Consider the following 6,410-nt stretch of genomic DNA (forward strand, 5'->3'; position numbering starts at 1 on the left):
CATACTTTGTTAACAGTTCTATGAGAGTTTCACCAAAAACTGAACATTATAACCATACCAGAACAATCTGACATTTTCTGTTTCACATTGTTGGGTGGACACCAACACCTCAATCTGAAATGGCCCATATAATTATTGAAAAGGTCTCCTGTGGCCATCTACAAAAAATGTGCTATATATGTGTTTTACAGTAAGAGCTCTGCTCTGTATACTAGTAACTTTGAACATCTGACTTGTTTGAACATCTGACTTGAATTAGTCAGCTATACTATACTACTAACTACTATAAATATAAAGTTCAACCAACAGAATTGCTTATAATAAAAACTGTAAACAGAGGACAGAGAACAGTTAGTCTTCCTCTGTCCAAAGGCAACAGAACGTACCTACCAGCACATCTAAAGCTTACTAAGTAAAATTTTATTTATTGTTTGTTGAATCCATACAAAAGGCAAGCTGTGAAATACTGTGGGTTTATGGAGTTTATGTGCCATTATTTCTTTGCTGAGACGAATGACTTCCTGGATTCACAGCTGGTTCCTGGGAAACCTCAGTAATGACAGGAAGTGTTTCATTATACTAGTCTCTGAGACAGCGCATCACAGATCCACAATAGGGGTTTGTGTAACATTAAATTAAGTCACCTATGGTGTTAAAAAAAAAATGCAGCTTTACGTTTTATTGCAGTGGATGATTTTAACACCATAAACGATTATTTTTTTTTACTTTTGTCATTTCAGGTTAGGAGCAATCCCAGCATCAACATGAGCAGAGAAGATTTCATTTGGTGTTTGATGGTTCACCTTGGAGAATCGACAGATCAGCTGTTAAAGTTTATGATGTAAGTTGAAGTTCGTTAAAATATAATGGTGATCTCCCCCTCTCATCCCTCCCACCTGGTACGTCTTGGACAGGTCAAATCACAAAATATAGTCATAACCATACTTTAATCAGTAATTCTTGGCAAGCTACTGAACACTGTAGTTTTGTTGAGTCATGTAAGTAATCACTGTCCTTTGTATAAGTGTTTTTGTTTTCCATTAAATACTGCTGCAGAAAGAGAAAGTGTTACTAATGGCTATATTTTATGTCTACTATTGTTTTCAAAGTCTTTATAACTAACTTGGCCCTAAAATTTCCTAGCTAAGAGTTTCTTCCTAAGAGCTATTCACAAAGCAGCTGAGAGACACCTTTACAGAGACTGATGCAACTTCTAAAATGCAAAAATGTGCTAAAATATAAGTTGATATAATATGTTTTATTTAGTGAATCCAAATCATTATAGTTTTGAATGTAAATACATTTTACCCAGAAAATTAATAAAAATAAATCAGTTTTACCAAGATATTCAGTAAATATAAATACATTTTCAGCAGATATTGAGTAATTAGAAATCAGTTTCTCTGAGATATTTAGTAAATCTACACTGCAAAAGCAGACCTACTAGAAAGAGGCAAAATATTCTTAAATTCAATCAAATTATCTTGTATCAAGCTAAAAAAATCTGCCAATGGGGTAAGATTTTTTTACTTGACAATAATTCTTAAAATAAGCACAAAGTTCTTGCCTCTGAAAGACTAAAATGGGCCTCAAAACTAGACAGAAAATCTTAAATTTAAGTAAGTTCTTCCACAACAAGCAATGAAAATCCACTTATTTAAGATTAAGTTACTTAAAATAAGAATTCCGGTCTCTTGACTGAGTTAACTTTAAGAAATGACACCTTAATCTGGGATTAATAATAAGTATAAAGGTAGTTAAAATAAGACAAAATTTCTTCAAACAGCATTATAAAAATAAGAGACTGTCTTAAATCAAGACACCAAAACATTCTCATTTTTAATCTTTTTTATGAACTTTGCAATACAATTGCTCAGTTCAGCATCCATCAAAGAACCACTTCCAGATTCCAGATCTATCACTGACAGATTGAAAAGCCAGTTTTGATTTGAGTTATAACCTCACTGTCAAAACAAACCAAAACAGGAAATGTTTTCTATTTCACCAACAAAAGTGGCTAACTGTGATGAACCTTTTCTGAAACAGAACTTTGACTTTCTCTGAAAGTCTTACATCAGATAGCGAGTGGGGCAGAGTAAAGAAACAAACACACTGAAGAAACAAAGAGACTCACTCACTCAATGAAGGACTTCCACTCACCAATGTTTTTTGTAGGAAGGGGTCATATCTTGCTTATGAATGGAATCTTGGAGAATTTCTGTTTGCAGTACTGACAGAAGTGTGGAAATACACTTTGGGTAAGTGAGGTGCAGAGCATAGTAACATGCCATGAGGTAGAGCATTCCCTCATTAAACCTCTCAATGTTGAAGGTGGTCACTAGCATGTTTCCTATGGCGATCATGCGGTTGCCCTCAGAAACAATGACAACTGGACAAGACATTGGTCGCCGGCGCAGGAAGCCATCACGATCCTCTGAAGTCTAGATGACACAAATCAATGTAGAGGATTAGAAAAACATCAGAAGTAATAACTGGAACATATGAAATATTGCAGTAAGTCTGTAAATCTCACCATAAGGACATGGAAAAGAGCCTCGCTGCTTAACCCAGCATCTTAGGTGGCATGGTGCTGGACAGGAAGAGCAGTGGCAGGGCTCTGAACACAGCTGTGACATGCGCCACTAGTTAAATGGAAAAGGCACAATACAAGGTGGTACCATAAATGACTTATCATGACACATTATTTTATAAAATGAACAAGTCAATGTATTGTGACTTCACCTCCATTTAAAGTTTTAGGAGGCTTCATGGCTTTTTTCATCACCCCATAAAACTGGACCTTTGAATAGAAGGTTTCCCATCTGCTCTTCATCTCATGGATGTACTGGGAGTTGGTTGGTTGGATGGCTCGCTGCAGCTCATCCAGCACCTGAAAAATAGATTTAGATACAGAAAGAAAATTCACTGAAAAAAAAAAGTTCACTCCTAGTCTTTGTCAAACATTCTGATGACTAACATTCTTCAAAAAAAGATCTGTAATGTCTAAGGTATATGAACATTATGCCAATTATGTCATGCTAAAATAAGTCCTTGGAAGAGCTGAAAATGTGGACTGAATAGGATTAACATTACTTACGTGATCCAGTTCTCGGAAACATGGGTAAGCCTCTAGAATGTTTGCTGGTCTGTCTTGCTCCCTTAAGACATCAGAGGTGATGAAGAGTGTTCTAGACTCAAATTCCAGGTTCAGCAAATGAGTTATCGCAGCTTTGTTTGGCTTTTTGGACTTGCACATTTCTTGGAGGGTCTTGTAGTGTCTTGCTTGGGTTTTCTGGCTGTCCATGAAGTCAACTAAACGAAGTTATGGTGGAAAGAGGATATGAGATTTCCAAACTAACAAGTTGTCAGTATAATGAATCTCAGGAGGTGGTAGGAATTAATTAATGTTCATGTTACTTGATATAAAAGGCAAACATTGGACAATAGAATGCATATGCTTTTGGACAAACACTGAAAGATTCTAATGCTGCTGACTCTCCAGTGTATGTCATGTGAATTAACTCAGCCAAAATTATGTTTAATACAATACATACATGTTTCATCACTGTCCTGGCTCTGCAGTGGGGTGCTAGCTCTAGGTGACGGATCTAGCACTGGGATGCCCATGGGACTAGCAGGTGACTGTTCCAGAATAATAGTGGATGCACTGGAATCTCCATCATGGTCAGTGGTTGAAACATCTGAATTGACTTCCACATCTTGACGTGGTATATTCGAAGGAGAAACTGTGGCCTTCCTTGTACTTCTGACATTTGAGAGTCTCTTCATGAGCTTTTTAGCAACATGCTCCTACGAGGCATACATGGTGAACATTAAAAATGACAAGAGCCCTGAGCTTTCTTACACTGTAATTATAGTTTTCAGCAAAGCCTAGCTGCATTTGAACCTTCTGTTATGGTTTAGCACTGTATGAATAGAATTTAGCAAAATCTTACAGCTAACATCATACCATCAACAAGCAAATGGGACAAAACTCTACTCACCTAATCACTGAAGACCTGTCTTTTATCATTGGATTCTACCCCACCAATTGCTTTGCCATGGCATTCACCTCATGTTTAGTGGGGTATCTGCAGTCCTCTTTGGCTCTTGCGATAGAAATCATATTAGTCATTAGTGTTTCTTATGAGTTGGCAGAAGAGCTCCTTGGATAAGGCCACATTGTGCTCGGTCCCCAGCCGTTTCTGCTAAAAGTAGGAGCGTCGCACCTGTTTAAGCTCACTGTCTGCGAAGACTATGTATTCTGGGTTGGACATAGTCACAAATTTAGAAGTACTGGCCTCCTCTTTTGAAGGGTCACTGCCTCCAGTGGCCTATGGCACATTTACACAAATGTGCCTATGGCACATTTACACAAACATTTTATAGAGTAACATTATCTTATAGTGGAAAAAAGCACTCCTTTTCATTTTATGTCCACTGTTGAAAGGGTAAATGTCTAAAATGATGAAATATTATGTATATGGACTGGATTTGAAGTTACTTAAGGAGCCTCGACAGTACAGATTACAAATGAGGAACTTTTATTATATTATTATATATATTAACTTTTATGTTTAAGTAGGATTTCATCCAGTTCAGTATCTGTGTCTGTCCCCGGTACCTGGACAATGATCTAAAAAGTAAGCCCTTATATTTTTGTGCCCCAGCTGTTTGGAAGCATTTACAGAGAGAAACTGAGAATATTGATTGGAAATTTGAACTTCAAAGAGTACCAGCTCTACATCTCTATGGGGCACTGATAGTAGAAAACAACATTTCTCCACATTTAGCTCTAAAGCATGATTTAAAAAGTGTGAATTTTCAAAGTCACTTTTTAATCACATTTAGAGCAATATTTGAAAACTTTGTCAGATGTATCCTTTGTGAAAAAATAGGCTCAAGATAATGTCACTGTAAAATAAAAATGCTTAAAATTTAATCTAAATCTTAAATCTTAATTCTAAATGTTGTATGTTATATCTAAATTTTAAATATCAAATCTAAATAATATATGTTATATATAAATGTTAAATTTTAAATCTAAATGTTATATGTTCAATCTAAATTTTTCATCTTAATGTTAAATTTTAAATCTAAATGTTAAATAGGCCTATTAAATCTAGATGTTGTATGTTAAATCTAAATCCTAAATCTTACATCTTAATGCTATATGTTTTATCTAAATGTTAAATGTTTAATCTATATGTTAAATCTTTACGTCATGATTCTAAATAGGCTACTTAGCTAATATGCAAATTCACACTGCAACACACTGCTGTGGATGGCAACCGACCTATTTTTGTTTTGATATAAGAAAATCGAAATTGGGAAACAAGTTTTCAATCCATGGTTCATCTCTGCCTCACTCCTGGCTTATGTAAAAAAACAGAGACAGACTCGCTGTAGCAGCTGAATTCAGCCAGAGCTAACCTGTAAACTCAACAGGGGCTGTCACAGCAGGCTGCAGTGCTGGGTCTAACCTGGTGAGATGAGCTCTGCGATGGCTGTATTTGAGCTGCAACTACCGCTGACTGAGGCATCGTCTCCAGATGTACTTTAGTTATCAGAGGCAATGCTGGCTGCGCTGCAATTTTTTCATCTTTCATCAAGAAAACATTATTTATGGTGGAAGGGAGGGCGATTGATTAGGAAAAACTTTAGAGCTTCAGTGAGGGTCAATATAAAAAAGAAAAATCACTCTAGCCACTGCCCTCCTCTGATAAATTACAGTTCCTTAGAGGGTTGGGGTCATGTTTAGGTAGGGGTAACACATTTCGCCAGAGAAACAACCTAAAACACAACAGGCTCCACACAGGGGTGTGTGGACACTAGAGGAAAGCCACAGTGGGCATGGACTTCGCAGACCCCCAGCCCTCTATGCCGGGCTCTGTCCTCCTTATGAGCCACAGTGAGCCATGCTTTGCTCTGCTCCTTCTCCTGTATCACAGCCCGTGCTGTGAGACTCCTCAGCAGGAAGGAGAGCGGATGGAAGACGTGTAGTCAGTCCCTCAGTCAGCAGTAGTAGCAGCTCGGATACAGCCAGCGCAGAGCTCATCTCCACAGGTTTGACCCAGCACTGCAGCCTTCTGTGACAGCCCCCGCTGAGTTAGAAGGACAGCTCTGGCTGAATTCAGCTGCTACAGGGACTCTATCTCCACCTCAACCTAGGTGCAGGCCCCTCTCCTCACAGGAAAAGTTTCTCACATAAGCCAAGAGTGAGAAAGAGATGAACAGCAGTGTAAAAACTTGTTTCCCGATTTTGATTTTCTTATTTCAAAACAAAAATCGGTCGGTCGCCATTTTCACGGAACATCATTACACAGTACTTCAGCCAAGCAGCAGTGTGAATTTGCATGTTAGCTTAATAATTAGAATCGTGACATAAAGATTTAAAATTTAGATTCAAC

The 6,410-nt window shown here is 37.6% G+C and overlaps 1 pseudogene across 1 annotated transcript; it reads right to left on the reverse strand.

Annotated features, from left to right (window-relative positions):
- Positions 1–2,134: 2,134 nt before the first annotated feature.
- Positions 2,135–4,794, reverse strand: LOC148186566 (uncharacterized; annotated as a pseudogene). Its single transcript, XR_015779461.1, has 5 exons — positions 3,555–4,794; positions 3,098–3,312; positions 2,743–2,890; positions 2,534–2,642; positions 2,135–2,441 (listed from the first exon to the last, which is right to left on the reverse strand). The product of XR_015779461.1 is annotated as an uncharacterized LOC148186566 (transcript).
- Positions 4,795–6,410: the final 1,616 nt, after the last annotated feature.

Source organism: Plectropomus leopardus, chromosome 17, assembly GCF_026936395.1.
Source record: "Plectropomus leopardus strain MGB_pleo_1.0 chromosome 17, ASM2693639v1, whole genome shotgun sequence".
Taxonomy (NCBI): Eukaryota; Metazoa; Chordata; class Actinopteri; order Perciformes; family Serranidae; genus Plectropomus; species Plectropomus leopardus.